This window comes from Pogoniulus pusillus, chromosome 23 (genome assembly GCF_015220805.1).
Source record: "Pogoniulus pusillus isolate bPogPus1 chromosome 23, bPogPus1.pri, whole genome shotgun sequence".
NCBI lineage: Eukaryota > Metazoa > Chordata > Aves > Piciformes > Lybiidae > Pogoniulus > Pogoniulus pusillus.
In genome coordinates this window covers 7956822-7971403 of record NC_087286.1, presented here as the reverse complement: position 1 = coordinate 7971403, position 14582 = coordinate 7956822, and the positions used below count along the sequence as shown (strand labels likewise).

The window sequence follows — 14582 nt, the reverse complement described above, 5'->3', positions numbered from 1 at the left end:
AAGTGAGAGGGAGTGGAAACAACGCTTGTAAGAAATAATAAAGGTCTTGTGTGAAATGAAAGGTCGTGTCTTGGTTGCGGATCCAGAACAACGATGCTATTTTGAGCTGTGGCTTTTCTGCTCTGCTGCTCTGAAGTGACCTCCGAAAAGAGGTGCCAGGCCCGGTCAGGCACTCGCACCTGCGGCAGGTACGAGGAGTGGTATCCAGAGAGCACAGGAAAGAGCTTACATCCAGTAGCTACAAGAGGCCCAAGGTCCAAGCGCTGATTCTTTTCAGTTCAGGACGCGTTTGCCGAGTTTCAGAGGCTGCTGTTACCTGAGGCCTGTCACAGCGTCTGAGCTGCTGACCATGGATTTCAGTAGGTCTGCATACAGTTAAAACCTTGCAGTACCTCCTGAAGAATCTGAGTTCCTCATAACTTTCTGCTACTAAAGAGCACTTTGTGGATGAACCTGACCTGGAGCAGAGATTACTTATATGTAATAAAATAATCATGCTGCTATTCAGCTAGCAATCCACGGGATCCTGTCCAGCTTCTGAAATGTTTCTCGCAAGCATACAACGTTTAAACATTTATTTGGCATACAGACCCCGAGCAAACTTAAGTCTGGTGTTCAGTTGTCAAGAATTTGAAAAGACCAGAAAGATGAAAAGACTTTGAGGTTTTTTCACAGTATCACAGTATTATTAGGATTGGAAGAGACCTCACAGATCATCAAGTCCAACCCTTTAGCACAGAGCTCAAGGCCAGACCATGGCACCAAGTGCCACGTCCAGTCCTGCCTTGAACAGCTCCAGGGACGGCGACTCCACCACCTCCCCGGGCAGCCCATTCCAGTGTCCAATGACTCTCTCAGTGAAGAACTTTCTCCTCACCTCCAGCCTAAATCTCCCCTGGTGTAGCTTGAGGCTGTATCCTCTCGTTCTGGTGCTGGCCACCTGAGAGAAGAGAGCAACCTCCTCCTGGCCACAACCACCCCTCAGGTAGTTGTAGACAGCAATAAGGTCTCCCCTGAGCCTCCTCTTCTCCAGGCTAACCAATCCCAGCTCCCTCAGCCTCTCCTCATAGGGCTGTGCTCAAGGCCTCTCCCCAGCCTCGTCGCCCTTCTCTGGACACGCTCAAGCATCTCAGTGTCCCTCCTAAACTGGGGGGCCCAGAACTGAACACAGCACTCAAGGTGTGGTCTAACCAGTGCAGAGTACAGGGGCAGAATGACCTCCCTGCTCCTGCTGACCACACCATTCCTGATGCAGGCCAGGATGCCATTGGCTCTCTTGGCCACCTGGGCACACTGCTGGCTCATGTTCAGTTGGGACACTTCTCCTGTTGGAAGCTGTAACCAAACAGAACCGAAAGCACAGTGCTCTCTGCACTGTAGTCATCACATGAATCCACAGAAGATCAGCAAAAATCCATGCTGTATGTAAAACTGGTTCTGTGTATTCATCAGAATCACTTGTTTTCTACAGGAGCCACCGTACTGACTCCAAATCTAAATCAGTGTCTTCAGTAATATCCATGCAGAAAGCTGTCAGATCTGCAAAACGTCTGAGAGAGATTCAATTACAGATAGACTCTTGAATGATCATTTAGTATCTGTCAGGTCTCTATTTTTATCAGCACAGCTACATCGCCGCAGTGATAAATATTCCACTTTTACTTTTCTTACACTGCAAATCAATTTCTCCAGCTTTAAAACTATAATAGGAAAAGGAAAATACCACAGAGGAGAACGTGAGCCTAGAATCCCAAATTGTTTCAGAGCTAGGCTGAGGAAATAGACCTTATTATTAACTCTGATGCATTTGTGTAAGCATCAAAAGAATATTTACACTCTCCAATCTTTTATTAAACTGTGTACTTCATTCTCTTCCTCTTAATCAGTGTTTTCTTTGTGGCAGCTGCATTTGTTCCAGATGCTGGGGTGTTTTGGGGACTTTCACATATTAGGCTATCCTGTTGTAATTCTTCATTCTAAGTATGATGTCTTAGTTACAACAGAAGAACTTTACAAAGGAGGCCTCAGAAATATGCTCATTACCTAGGATTTGTAACACCCAACTAAAACCTCACAGTCCCTTAACCACCCCTTGAAAGTGATTTAATAAAAGAGGTTGCAAAAGCAGAATTAGGGCAACTGAAAGCTATAATTTCACTTTCTCACCTTCCAGTCCGAAGGTGTTGACACATACTCACTTAGCAGACAGCTGCAGCAGCTTACAGCGTTAGCACCATCCTACTGTTTATTATCACTCCTTGCTAAAGAGTGTCACCCCCACAGGAGAGCCACTGCAGACATCTTTCAGCTCATCTCAGCCGCTTCGGTGCAAAGTCTAGCAGCTGAGTTTGAATTGCTGAGATAGGCAGAGTCAAGCCTGCACTGCAGTCCAGGGGCTGAGGTGTGCTCAAGTCGATCTGTTCTGCCCGTTCTGCTGGGCCGGTGGTGAAATAATTATGGGGTTTTATCTCCTTAAACTATCATTTGCTGAATGAACGTCTCGGTATCTTGAGACTACAGAAATTCTAGAGGCTAAACTATGGAGATCAAAATTCCCTTCGCCAGGTAGACTGGAAGACTGAAATTCATTACATTAAATATGTTTTCAGATACCTGCTTCCTTCCCAACGTGATCCTTAACCCCAGCCTCTGGCAGGGCCCAGGGACATGCCTTTCTGTCACATGCATAACATGTGTTTAGACATGTGTAACCTGCACCCAGCCCACTGTGAAGCAACTCCCATCTCAAGCAGTTGTGTTGTCCTTGCCATCTTGAAGGCTTTCTCATTTCTCACCACCTGCAGCCCACCATACATCAGCCACGAGCAGTGAGGTTGCTCAGTCAGAGCCAGTTCCAAGTGCCCTACCTTTGGATTAGAGAGCAACATGGGTGGAGAAAAAGAGTTAAAGAGAAAGGAGGTTTCTTATAGAAGTTTTTAGATCAGTGTGGAGAACCTGGGTAGGGGAGATGAGATAGATGGCAAATAGTAGTTAATTTTGGAAGGTTTTGTGCTGGGATAAGGAGAAAAACAAAATCTGACAAGTAGGGAAAGGTCCAAGTTTAACAGAGCCTGAGTTTGGGAATGAAAGTAAGAGTGAGTAGGAAGAGGTATGCCTCTGAGCAAGTAGATGTTTGTTCTGATGTTTGCTTTCAGAAATTGTCACTTGTAGGTGTTGCTGAGGTAATGATCATTCTGAGAACACTCTAACTGTTCCTGCACTGGCAACAGAAATAAATGTAATCGCTGCTCCCATGTATACACTGAACTGTGACCAAAGTCTCTCCTTTCCTCTATTTCAATCTTCTCTTCACAAGAGGTCACACCTACGTCACTTGGCCCCAGAAGCTGGTGCTTATCAAGTGTTCTAGAGCACTACTACTAAAGAGAATTGCAGCCAGACCTGCCACAAGGTCCATAGTCAGAGAGGACTTTGGCATCCTGAGGCTTCAGTCGTGCACCTTCACCAGTCACAGGGTGCAAGGCAGGGTCCCTCTGAACTAATTTTAAACTCATGTAGTATTCTGCAAGACTTAGCTCTCAGGGAAGATTTCTGCCTATCTAAAGTTGTGTTGAAAAGGAGGCATTTGCCTTCTGGAAAGCCAAGGAGGATGCTTAAGGTATGAGGTGGGCTGTGCATCTTGAGAGCACTAGCCAACCGTGAGCTGGAACAGTGGTCAGCTTAGACATCTAAAGTTCCTATGAACAGAGAGGCAGCAACAGAAAGTAGAAGATTGCAAGAGATGACCGTCAAGGCACAAGAAATGAGATGGCATGTGAGAAGACTCTGCTTCCTTCACACATCCAGCAAAGCATTAGCCAACTGGGAGCAAAATGCACAACTTACATGGCAAGAAGCCTCAGTTGTTCAAACCACCCATCCCTGTTATTCTGAGTCTGGGTACACTTTGGTGGGTTTGGGACATGAATGTTTTGGTTCCAAAGCAAACTTGGTAGTCTGTAAAGAAATATGAAATCACTCAAGCCTGCAGGAATTTACCATCATCCAGCCAGAGGCAAAATCAATTTCAAGTATAACTTAGCCCAGAGGAATGCAGGTTGCAGTGTAAAATCCGAGCAAGCGAGGTTACGGCTAGGAGGAGCCCATCAGAACTCACTTTGTTTTTAACTGGGGTTCCTAGCAATGAAAATCTACTGAAACACTCTGAACCCATAAGCAAAGCAAACCTCTTGTTTTTCATGATCTGCTCTTGGAAACTGTCGCTGTGGAATAGCAACTTGTTTCTGAAAATGCCAAGCCTGTTTACAGCAAGATTTCCTAATTTTGTAAAGGTCTAGGGGAAAAATATAAATCACTCCCCATCTCTTCTGCATTCACTTAAACTATCTACATCCTTTCATTTGTTTTAAATTAGAGGAGCCAAAGTCTAACAGATATAGTCATCAGCCTCAGTTCTGCTGAGGGTTTATTCACTTTAGGTCAAACAATGTTAACTTGTTTTAGAAACCTAGCAGGGACTATTAGATGTGCAGCCTTCTCCCTCAGAAACCCTCCCCTCCCACTCACACACAGTTTAAAAGAGTTCAGCACAGTAAATATCCAATGTATTTAACAACAGAAAAGGTTTAAGTGTTTGAATGGCAGAGGAAAGCAAGATGGCAATTTGGGTTACCTTAGCTCCTCTGCTGAAGCAGCAGCTCTGTGTTTGGCTCTGTGCTGTCGACTGGGAGGTGATAAATCAGCCCTGTTTTGTAAAATGTTTAGTTTAACTACTGAGCTGACAACTGAGGTGGAAGCAGCTGGCAATGAATTGACAAGAGTGCTAGCTCTCCCTCCCTGCTTTATCACATAATCAGCACCCAGATCTGCTGATTAGTGGAACTTTGCTTTAGTAGCACAGAGGTGATAGCAGACATCTCTAAAATTCAGGCTACCCATCTTGTCTCGCTTCTGACTATCCACAGCTTCCCTCTAGGTGGACAAAGTGTGGCAGCCTTCTCCTGAGCCCTGACATTTAACAGATCTTCTGTAGCTGGGGCTGGATCAAGATAGCTTCCAGGCACTGAGAAAAAGCTCAGCAGTTAAAACAATGCATTCGTAACATACAAATCAATTGATTTCATCAGAACCCTTCTTCCAACAATGGCATGTTCCACCCAAGGGCAGTGTATCTTTTGCTGCTTTCTTACTTTGCCTGCGCTGTCCAAACAGCTTTTACTTCACATTGAGCTCATGAGAACCTCACTACCAGCCCTGTAGAAACCAGGTACCTGGCTCTTACTGGCGTCTAAATCCAGCTCCATGTGCTGCTACTTATGCCAACGGATTGCTGCTCAGCTCTCTTTTCGCTGAAGAAATGCACAAGAGATGCTGGCTGAGACAGCAGGAGCCATCTGAAGGCCAGAAGGTCTTTAAACCTCTAAGCTGATTACTATTTATGGGGACTAGGCTCTGAAAGTGATATTACACTGTTCTTTTTTTTTCCCCCCACTGCTTTCCCACCGCCCATCTTCTGGCTCAGGCTTTTAAAAGTGAGATTGAAAAATGGGGAGATAGGATCCCAAAAAGCATGATACCCCACCCCTCCCCCCAAAAAAGAATAAATCTGTGAGGGAAGCTGGATTGTCTTTATGGCTGTATGGGATGAATTTTCCAGAAGAGGCTGGATTAAGAATATGTTTGGTATTTTAACAGAGCCAAGCTGCCACCATTAGCTTCCTGGAAGAGTATTACAGATTCCCCAGTACATCCTAATTCCAGAGGAAATACTGTCTATGAATGTTGCTTTCAAAAAGAAAATAATTCATTCTTTTTTTTCCAGTAGAACAAAGCTTTTGAACAAATGTCAAATGCTATAGGAGATGCTGGCTGGCAGCAGGTAGAGATTCTAGCTGCTGAGTGATTCTGCTCTAGGTTTAGGGACTGTCAGACTAAACTGTGGGAACTGGGGACACCTGCACCTGTGGTTGGGCTCAGGATCCAAGTAGCTCATCTGCTTGTACAGAAAACCCCAACTTTAGAAATCCAGCCATGGAAATTATTGCAACTAACAGACAGAAATGCTCATTGCTGACTGCCTGTGCAAACTGCAGTGTGTCAGAAGGAAACTTGATTTTTAACTGTCTGAAGAAAGCATTGCATATAGCAGGTTTCTAGGGTAGCCAAATTAATTGTTAGCATTCTCCACCAGTTTGTGCCTATTTGACGGTGGACATAGAGTTGCAAATCTTGATTAAAGTCAATCCAGAAATCTGCTCAGCAATTATATAATGTTGTGAGAAGACAAAATGAAACTAATGAGCTGAGGAACAAAGCCACGTTTACAGAGTGTTTGCAGCCCAGTCTTCTGCTGAGACACCCTCAGATGTTCATTTCAGAACTGTTTTCCCAGAGCAAAGCAGCAGCCAAATATTTTAACTCATTAGACATACTGGAACTCTTCTCTGCAGTGTTGTGCTGTTTCACATGCACCAGACTCCAAATGGCTCCATGTGGATGCAAAGTATGTCCACACAAAGGTCACTTGCAGGATTAGACCAAAGCGTTACGAGGGAGGCGAGAGGAAATGGTCCAAGATAATTTAATTCTCAAGACAGTCCTTAAGCCCTCAGCAAAATATGAAACAAACTCTGTGCACAGTAATGCAAAGCATTTCCCCCCTGAAGTCTAAGGATGGGGTTTAATCTTTTTTGGTACAGCAAGAGTGGACTTTGCTTTTGATCAAATGAGAATGGACCGTTAAGACTGTACAACTGCCTGAGGTGGGGGCCACAAGAATCATGCCACTTCTGTAGAGGTAATTAGCCTTAATAACTGCATCTGATTAATATAGAAATCTAGAGAGAAAACCTTCCTCTTGGTATGCTGTATTCCTCTTTGATCTTCTCATTCCCGGAGTTGTAGGACCAGTTGCAGGAGCAACAGGTTCTGTTGCATTTGTGTTGTATCAAGCTTCTCTTTTGGAGACATCCTTGTGTTTTAGAGAAATCTTGACTAAAGCCAGAGAAAAAGCAAAGATTTGCACCAATTGTCCTTTGTCAAGCTTTTCTATCTGCTGAGACTTTTTATTTTGCATTGCTGATAGCTTCTGTGTTTATTTAACCTGCTTTCCCTTAGTTATTGCTCTTCTTTTAGAAAGGAAGGTGCTAAAATATTACCAGCACAATACTTCTCTTCAAATGTAATCACATTGCCTTTTGCACCAAGAGATACTTCCAAAGCACAAAAGAGTTAAAGACAAATAAACAGATTAGTGCAACTTTCTGCATTTCAAAACAGAGGTAAATAACAGCTGTGCAGAGCTTAAGTCCCCTTCCAATAGTTAGCTGCTTTAGTGAAGGGGATAAACTGAGTGGAAACACTGCAGCAGTCATCTTTTGGCTTCTCCTTCTGCAAGATGTTTTCTGACTCCATCTCGGAGGACTACACTCTTCATGAGCATAACGATATTGTTCTTACAAGGACAAAGATGAGAGCTCAGGGTGAAGCACACAGCTTGGATCATTGAGAAAGGATGGTCCATGATAGTGTCTCCTGAAGACAACTGCCTCAAAGAGCTCCCTAATTGAGCTGCACTTAGACCCAAACAGTTCCTTCACATAATGCTAGACTAATGGAGTAGTGCCTGTTATGCTACTCTGCATTGAAAGAGGGTGTAGAAACAACTGACCTAGGAAGAGGATGTGCTGGCACATCTGGGCAAGGGGATTGTGCTGGTCCATGGTGCTGCTCCTTGGATCTGCAGAGGCATTGCTGGAACACCTTCTTAAAGTCAAATGTGGCACTTGGGGCAGAGTGCTGGGGATCACTTGCCACTCTCCAACAGGCAGTGGGGCCACTTTGTAGCTAAATATTGAGGTTCTTCTCAAATAAGTGCCAGAGCCTTATTCTTGTAATTTATGGTCTAGACTCCTGTAGTCTTTGCTCATTTTATAGTGGCTTCCTCCAAGCCTTGCCAGCCTTTGCTCATGCAATTTCCATTGACTCTGCATAAGATATGTGCAGAATCTAAATGCTCCTTAACGTATTGGCTGGAAATGCTGTAATTGAATGGAACTCTTACTCCTGCTCTCTTTCTGGCTTTTAATGAAAGACTTGGTTTTGGTTCCAGTTCAGAGCAGGAGCGCTGCTGAAATCCTGAGAATGCTAATGGATGGGCAAAGAGCATGCTGGGTACTCCCTGTCAAAAATATGAGTGTCTTGTTCACCTCTGGTTTAGCTCATTGTGAAGGTGAGAATGTGATCTCTTGTTGCAGGTGGAGGTGTTTCAGCACCACCACTGGTGCTAACTCCAGGTGCAAGCAAATCCTTACAAATCTGGCTGCAAGGGAAGTCTCTTTCTGGGCAAACAGGGAGCCTGAGAGCACAGCCCCCAAATATCCTGAGGCAAGAGAAATGTTCTGCCTGCCTTGTGCTCTCCCAATGTGCTAGACACTAAGGATGGTATTCATGACACCTGATTTTATCCATCTATACATTATTCATGGCCTCTGAGCTAATCAGCTAAGCTCCCTCAGTAGTCAATGAAGAGACACAGGATCTGACCAGACACGTTCAGAACCACTATTTAAGTTGGTTTACATCAACTTCTTTGGGTTCTTATTTCTTTCCACTGACTTCTGGGAGAGCCCAGACTACTGGAACTGTAATGAGTTATTATTAGCCCACTTCCTTTTTGTTCACCTCAGTATTGTGAGAATTACAATCAAAGTAAAGCTTTAGTAAAGCATCCCTTTGGTGAGTGGCAGGGGACAGCTGTGCAGTTCTGCTCTATCAAACTGCACATATACAAGTATTAATTATTTCTATATTAAGAAGTAAGTATGACATGAGTTAACAGTAAGGCTTGCATCCAAGTGTGTAGGGGGAATGTTCTCCTGGTAGCAGTGCTGTTAACCAAGTATGTTAACTGAGACATTTCAATTATGTTAATTAATTATTTCCTAATTCTTTGGCTTATCACTTTATAACTTGCCCTGCTGTTTTGTGGGTTGGGTTGAGAGCAACAGTGTTAACAGCATGCTGCAGGATCTGCCTTACTTGAGGTTTGCCTTTTGTAAGGGAGGATTTTTTTTAACTCAGGCTTGTATTTTGAAAGCTTCTGTGAAAGAAAATACTGATTTTGAGTTTACCTTCATTCATCATGTTACAAAATGCAGCAGTCTCTGTCCAGACTGTACCAGGAATGGTTGTGACCCTAGAAACAACAGGCCCAGGACATGTCATCTTTATTGACAGAGACACTTTATTACTTCATAGTAATAAAGATTTGAGCAGTGGTGTCCACTACCATAAGATATCATTAGAAAATGTGCTTCAGAACTGAATTGTAAGTCCAGAGAAAGTAAAATACTGAGATGTGATCTAAGTGACCTCTCTTGAGGTGAAAGGTTAAGCATCATACATCACGTGCCAAATGCATTCGGACTGCATTCAGGTCCTGTCTTTTCACAGTACACAGTCTCACAAGGGTTGTTTTTCTGTTGCTCATCAGTGATCTGTTCTGTACATCAGCATCATAGAAAGATTTTCATTCTAAACTATTCTGCAGCAAGAAGTAACTAAATCCTTACCCTGTTCACTGCTGGAGAAGGCAGCAGTTGGAGATGTGTCCCTTTCATGGAACTGGGATTGAAAATCAAAGCCTCCCTACAGCAGGTTATTTTTCAGTCCTCATGGCTGTAAAGACAGCTCTCAGTGTCTCACTTCAACTGAGCCCACTGCAGTTATTCTTCTGATACTGCCTGAAAACAGTAGGAAACAATAACTTTGTTATCCAAGAAGCTTTAGCGTGGCCAGGATGTTCATTCAGACAGCAAATACAGCTCAGGGTTTGAACAGTTTGTCTGTCTTAAGGCTGAGTGCATGGGAAGGCACACCAGAGGTTAAAGCTGCTGTTGGCTACAGTTGTGGATTAGAAATTTTGGAAAGGAGATGCCAGTGTGATCAAAAATAGACTTATTTTTGTGTCAGCACTGCAGAAACTATGATTCAGAGACCCATCTCACACATGTAAAAAGCATTTGGTAGTGAGAAAGGCCTTCAGGAGAAACCATGGTCTTTCTAAAGGTGCCCAAACACTAAGTAGCTGGATCCACCCTCTGAGGATTGCTTGGTAGCAGCTCCTGCAAAGTGCACCAAAGACTGTGCATCTCTCACTGTATGTTCTCATTTATTTACTTGCCTTTGGTGTCCAGAAACAGACTCCCACAAGTTCCTGATTACCAAAATTAGAGCTACCCACTCTCTTGTTATAAAACTCTCTAGTTCTCCTGAGACAGTGAAGAAGTACAAAGGCAGCATGAGGATTGAAGGATACCCTGTACTAGATACTCAACATAGACATATTTGAAGTAATGGATAAAGTATTGTATATATTGTGCATTTTCCTTCTTAATTGTAATAAAATCCCTTTTCAGCTTTCTATGAGGTTGACACCAAAATACTTCTGTCACAGGACCTGCAAACCCCAGTTTTAAGACACTTCATCTTGAGTAGCAGGATTTCCAGTAGTATAAACCATGTCAATGAAGTCAAACAAACTAAAAAGCCATCTCACACACTCCTGTGTCAGCCTGTAGGCTGATCAGGTCTCAGTACTCTTTTCATTAAGCTACAGTGGTATGAGGAGGTAGTTGAGGCCCCATCCCTGGAGATATTCAAGGTGAGCTTGACAGGGCTCTGGGCAACTTGATTTAGTTGAGGATGCCCCTGCTGACTGCAGAGAGGGTTGGACTGGATGACATTTGGAGGTCCTTTCCAGCCCAGACTATTCTATGATTCTATGATCACCCCTATAGAGACCTGAGGGGTATTAGTGGCATGTTGGGTACCCCACCCTATCTTCATTGTCAGCTTCAGAGTTCTTCATCATTTCCTTTTCTGTGAAGAAACCCCTAGAGAAGTAGGAGCCAATTTTAAGTCACCTACCTGGCGATACACCTAACCTGTAATTACAGGATTTGTGTTCAGTGAGCAATGCTCACAGTGTTTATTTTAACCACTGCAGGCCTGGATGGAACGACAGGGCTCTGTAATTACTTCAGGCTAAAAGCATGCAAGTGTTTAGCACTGAACCAGAAGAATCTCTTTTCCTGTTTTACCTCCAAAGTAGTTCTGTTATGAAGATCTATTCCTAAACTAGCACATAGATGTCACTTAGAGACAGGTTGTAATGGGAAACATTTGCTTTTTGGCTAGATCAGTGCATTTAAATGGATCAGTGATGAGATGCAGCTGTAGGGTGGAGGCTCTTTAAAAGCTGCACTTCTCAATGCCAAATATAATGAAATACGGATGACTCCCAGCTAACTTTTTGTTGATCTTTATATGAGGGGAGATTTTGCAACAGGAGAATTTGATACTCTGGAGCTGTGATGTGGAAAAGCATAGATATATATAGATATATATATGTGGTAATTATGATGATAAGACAGATAAAGGGAAGAAGCAAAAGCTGACAGAATAGGTAAATGTGAAATAAGCTGGAGACAAAAATGACTAAGAAAATAGAAATGGTAAAACTCTTAGCAAAAAGGAGATTAGAAGAATGGAAATTATAACAGAGAGAAGGAGTAAGAAGGAAATGATGAGTGGATGCAAGCACAATAATCACTACAAGAAAATTCTTCATGAATAAACTGTAAAGTCAGAGCTAAGAAGGTTATCTGGATTCTGAACTGGTGACTTACCACCACAGGTAAAAATACTTTACTTTTTTGTGTTACTTACCTGAATGCTCAAATCTGTAAGGAAAGGAGGCTCCTGAAATCATTCAGCTCATTCTTCTTGCTTCCCAAGTCATTTCCTTTTTTCCTCTAGGTACCTACCACAACCATTATCAGTTTATTTACTGCATCTGGCTGTTGGATGATAAGCTCTCAGGCATCTCATGCTAATCCAATGACAGTTAAAAAAAAGCAATTAAAAAGGGTAAAAAAAGGAAAATAAAAAGAAGTCTTTTGCCATCTGAGGAATGCACCACACCACATGGAGCTGCTCAGCTGAAAAACAAGTAACACACACCAAAAAGCCCCTGACCTAGTGTCCTCTTCTGCAAACTGTCAGAAATGCAGACAAGTCCTGAAGACAGCAGAAGTCAAATTAATTGTTATCAGACCCTTACACTTGAAGAAAGTTGTGTGTCATTTGAAAAGAAGACCTCAAAAGGTGACCTGAATATGGATTCAGGTTTCTCCAGCATTTCAAACACCCCTCCCCCGCCCCCCCACCCCCCAAAAAGACTGCATTGCAGCAGAATTCTGTTAGCTGGGGGGGAAAAAACCATTTGTGAGAGCAAACCTGTGTGGACAAACACTGCTGTTGGGATAATCCAGAGTTTTACGGGACAGAAGGCTCGAAAAGTGCAAGTGGACAGGAAAGTCACTTGCAGCTTCCCTGAGCTTGCCTCATCATGCTCGTTGCTTTTCCAAGCTCAGCTGTATCAAAGCTGTATCGAGATGCTTGAGCGTGTCCAGAGAAGGGCGACGAGGCTGGGGAGAGGCCTCGAGCACAGCCCTACGAGGAGAGGCTGAGGGAGCTGGGATTGGTTAGCCTGGAGAAAGGAGGCTCAGGGGTGACCTTATTGCTGTCTACAACTACCTGAGGGGTGGTTGTGGCCAGGAGGATGTTGCTCTCTTCTCTCAGGTGGCCAGCACCAGAACAAGAGGACACAGCCTCAGGCTGTGCCAGGGGAGATTTAGGCTGGAGGTGAGGAGAAAGTTCTTCCCTGAGAGAGTCATTGGACACTGGAATGGGCTGCCCGAGGAGGTGGTGGAGTTGCCGTCCCTGGAGCTGTTCAAGGCAGGACTGGACGTGGCACTTGGTGCCATGGTCTGGCCTTGAGCTCTGTGGTAAAGGGTTGGACTTGATGATCTGTGAGGTCTCTTCCAACCCTGATGATACTGTGATACTGTGATACTGTGAAAGCTGACATCTTGCAGACTGCCACTGCAGCTGGACCACTGGGGTTTGCTAGAGACACAACCAGAAATGAACCGTTTCCTTGGCCTGCTGGGTTTGAGAACTGGAAGCTTCAACTGTTCGTGGGAAACAATATACTTTTGGAGCCAAATGCTAACTGCATTAACTGGATGTGGAGTTAGATGTTAGGCCGCCTCTCATGTGCAGCAGAGTGAACCATCACACCAGAGGCTGTTTCTAGCAAGTAGCTTTGGAGAAAGCAGTGGGCTGTCTGCAGCAGACCCTGTTACAGCAAGGCTGCATCGAGCATTCTGCATTTCAAATTGCTTCAGCTCTGCCATCTAGGGGAGCTCAGCCCGACAGGGTACGTGGTAGAGCAAATAACAAGGAATTGGTCCAAAACAAAGCAGCATTTTGGCAGATAAATCCTATGATGGTCCCCAACCAGGTCCACAATGCAGGGAGGAGGAGGCCCGTGGGGGACTCCTCTGGTTACTCTAGCAGGCTGGAGCTGTAACATTACCACAACACAGAAAAATGATCAGTTGGGAGTCACATTAGCATTTCAACCTGACCATAATGAGGAGCACACAGTGCAGCTGCAGGTTTGGCAGTCCTGCCTGAGCAGCCCCTAAGCAAGGCATGTTATTTAATTTCAGAATAAAAGAAACTTGAGACTAAAGCTGTCTTTCTAAACCATCATCCAAACCATCCCCCTCACAATCCCAAATAGGTTGTTCCCAACCCTCTTCTTCTAAAAAAAAAAAAACAAGAAATGATTTATCTGGTTTAATTTTAAATGACTCAAGAGATGGAGTTTCCACCACTTCCCATGGGAAATTAGTCCATGCTCTGATAGACACGGCCAGGATATTTTCCTGATGTTCAACCTTCAGTGGTTTTCCTTTGTTCACTTTAATCTCATTACTCCCAGTTATTCCCCATCGGTCAGTGCTAAGCTCTCAGCCCCTCTCTTTTGTGTTTACACCTTCACAGTTGGATACATTTGCCTTTAGAAAAACCTGCTAGCCTTGGTTGTGTGTTATTCACCTGCTCAACTTCAGAGACAAAAGAAACAAACAGAAATGGAGCAAAGGATAGCACAAGTCGGTCTTAGAGGATGTTTTCAAGACTCAGTCTACTTCCATTCACCAAACCTAGCTTAGACCCTCTCACCTTTTGTAGGATGCAGTGACTACCTGTATCAGAACCACACTAAGTGGGACTAAACAGATGTGGGAAACCAAAATCGATTTGCTGTAAGAGGACACAGGAGCTGAAGAGTTGCAAGAAAATATGTTTAGTGGAGTGGTGTTAAAAGAGATGACCAAAAATATCTCAGTGTGGGTACTGCACTAAGTCAGCCTAGGAAACACCAGACAGCAGTGTGGCAATTAGTGCCAGGGAGACAACTCAAGATCTGCTCTTGGAACGAACACGACAGATCTGAAGTAGCAAGGCTGGTGAGTCATGAGCATAGAGAAAGCTGCTAAAATGGTATTTATGGTGAGGTCCTTTAGAGGCAAAGTACAGAGAGGGAAGATGAGGTGATTGAGCACAGATATTTCGTCAACTTGCAGAAAATGCTGCAAAGAACAAGAATCCCTTAACACCTTGGAAGATTTAAGACCTGGAAGCTGAAACAGAATTGTGGGAGCCAAATGAAAGCGTGAAAAGTAACCAGAGCAAGCTTCTCAAAA

The 14582-nt window shown here is 43.9% G+C and overlaps 2 protein-coding genes across 2 annotated transcripts in view; both read right to left on the bottom strand.

Annotated features, from left to right (window-relative positions):
- ARHGAP21 (Rho GTPase activating protein 21) overlaps window positions 1-14582 on the bottom strand; it is a 144992-nt gene that overhangs the window by 123127 nt on the left and 7283 nt on the right. The gene's annotated exons all lie outside the window — the stretch shown is intronic.
- Window positions 5977-14582, bottom strand: part of PRTFDC1 (phosphoribosyl transferase domain containing 1) — a 74010-nt gene continuing 65404 nt past the window's right edge. The window contains exons 11-13 of the transcript XR_010306538.1: window positions 11692-11785; window positions 9534-9704; window positions 5977-6954 (exon numbers count right to left, since the gene is read on the bottom strand). The gene's annotated coding sequence lies outside the window, so the exon portion shown is untranslated. The remainder of the gene's footprint in view (window positions 6955-9533; window positions 9705-11691; window positions 11786-14582) is intronic.